The sequence below is a fragment of the Adelges cooleyi genome, unplaced genomic scaffold, assembly GCF_023614345.1.
Source record: "Adelges cooleyi isolate 19-005CV unplaced genomic scaffold, UGA_ACOO_1.1 ACOO_flye_CR_arks_rails_tigmint_CR_PRNA_376, whole genome shotgun sequence".
Taxonomy (NCBI): domain Eukaryota; kingdom Metazoa; phylum Arthropoda; class Insecta; order Hemiptera; family Adelgidae; genus Adelges; species Adelges cooleyi.
Window position 1 is genome coordinate 11,565,378 of NW_026096053.1, and position 2,663 is coordinate 11,568,040.

Here is a 2,663-nt window from a genome sequence, read left to right on the forward strand (position 1 = left end):
ATAATGGGGGTTTATTGATTATTAGCCTCATCATAGCCACGTTTCTTTTTAGTCTATACGATTTGTGTAAAATAATTTTCTGAAGTCCACCTTAGATGTAATGTTAAAAAAACCACAGAGTGTGCACCAACAGTCTATAATCTTACTGTCTTTGAGAAAAATAGATAATTCTAGCGGATTATCACATAATACATTTAATTGACAATTTCCATTTATATTTTTTTTAAAACCGTACACAGCGTTTTGTGTTTATCAAAATATAAAAACAAAATAAATATTAAGACACACGTTTTTGTTGTTAGAAAATTCGATTGTTATTTTTTATCGCTTATTAGTCACTTATAATAATTAATTGGTACAACTAAAAAAATCCCGAAGGGTAATCAGCTCCTTGTTATGTGGGCGCTCTTGAAACTAAATAATGTTCATGAAATTGTTATTTGTTAAATCAAGGTCGAGATTAAGACGCATCTCAGAAAATATTATTACCTATTAACGGGTTGTCCTCAGTGGATTTATTTTGTAGGCATATAGCATAAATGAATTAGTAAGGTCATTGGTCAAAGATGATTTACATCAGTAGAAAATTATTATTTATGTATAAAAATATTTTTTATCAACATTTATTTAGCAGTGCTGGTAAAAGTATATATATATATATATATATAGCCAAGCCTGTCAGAAATCAAGAACACTCTAACATACTCAATCGCTTGGTTATAAATATAATAGCTACTAATGTCTTTTGAGCAGACAATTGCCTTCGGTGTATGGCAGATGTCATAAACGCCGGTTCCTTGTTTTCTTTTTGTGGGTTCTCCCCAAAATCATAAAATAGGAATCTTTTTACTTATGTATACGCGCACAGTGTCTACATTCAAATTGGAAGAAATCCCTCGGACAGATTATTTACCGTTAAAACGGCGAAACTAATACGCTTCCAATTCAAGTAAACCCGGAGGTGAGGTAATATGAAACCGTTAGGGAAAAAAAGCTATAGCACAGTGGCGGCAGGCCTCCTCTCAGGCTGCCAAGACACACAGCCAAAGATTATAATATTCGATAAGGGTGCGTCCGACGTTGGTGCACGTGCTTTAGTATGAGAAATAATATCAAAGGTGTTTACTTATCGTGACAGGCGCAATTAAAACCAACACTAATCACTCAACCGCTTGAACGCTCGAACGCACACATACATACACACACCTAAACTGGGACAAAGGTCAATAACGCAATATCATTATCGTAGGTTCGAGAAAAAAAAAATCAGTGTATGAATGCCCAATAGGAAAAAAAACCTATTGACCGTCACAGTGGCCCAGTTAAAATCAATTAATTAGGCGCATAAGCAAACGGGTGAAGTGATATAAAAAAAAAAAAGGTTCACATTTGCATGTTAAACAAGGTGATATATTATTATGTTCAAAACAAACTTGTATAATTATTAATCGTCAACAGGTGCAGCTTGAAACTGTTGTCGTGCATACTGTTTCAATAGTATTACCCACTATTGTTAAATCACACCGATTGATAATAATTTATAGATGTATACAAGTTTGCCTAATGGAAACATTCGACGGACAAAAAAGTGTTTGAATAATTCAATATTTATTATCCAAAAATTAGAATATATGACATCGTACATTCGATTCTACATATTTGAATAATTTTCTATTATGTATTTCAAAGAGAATTTTTTAGTCTATTGTGTTTACCGAATTCAGAAATGGTTTCATAACTAACTTATACACAAAAGAAAATTAAGACAATTTGATTTTTGTCATTTGTACGTTGTTTACAACTTTGGAGTTGATAATTAAAAAAAACCAAAATTGACACACTAGAACAATTATTCCAAGGCTACGTTCGCATTCAGCTAAAAATTGTATGTAATTTGTTTTTTTGTTCCAAAAAAAAAGGCCAAATTTTGTTGCAATAATAATAAGTGTATACGAAAAAGTAAAAAAAAAATAAAATTTTAGTTATTTAAATTTTTTTTGTTTATTGTAAGTAAAGTGATGTCTTACAAGTTAAAAAATATAATTAATAATTATAGTCGATGAACCAATTGAACATTATTGTAGCCAGTAAATATGTTGCATTGCTTTTAAGCTCAATCGGTACTCGCAAGAATAAATAAATAAATATAAAATATATATATATATATATCTTATTATTAGTAATAGGATATGTATATATGACAGTTAGATCAAATATCTTTGACACTTAAGCAGTAATCGTGACTTTTTAGTTAGTTGCGTAATGCAAAGCTTAATGAGAGTATCGCAAAGAACTTTACATGACTCTTTGTAAATTGACTATTATTAATCAAATGTTTTATTACACATTGTAAGAAGATTCGTCACTACATGCAGATAAGTGGATAAATTGTCAGATATTAGCTGAACACCTGTCACCACAATGAGCTGGCGCAGCGTTTATGGCCTATGACTAACTACCGTAACTGAGACCGTGACCTATGGACGGAAAAATTAAGAAAACATACAGACATTTAGTTAAATTTAATTAAATTAAATAATTTCAATCATTTTTCTAATGTTTTCAACGTTTATGTCATACACGCCCTTCCGGTCATAATTGTTTTTGGTAAACGATTTCATAAAAAATGTTTTTTAAATTTAATTTTATACATAAAAAAACAG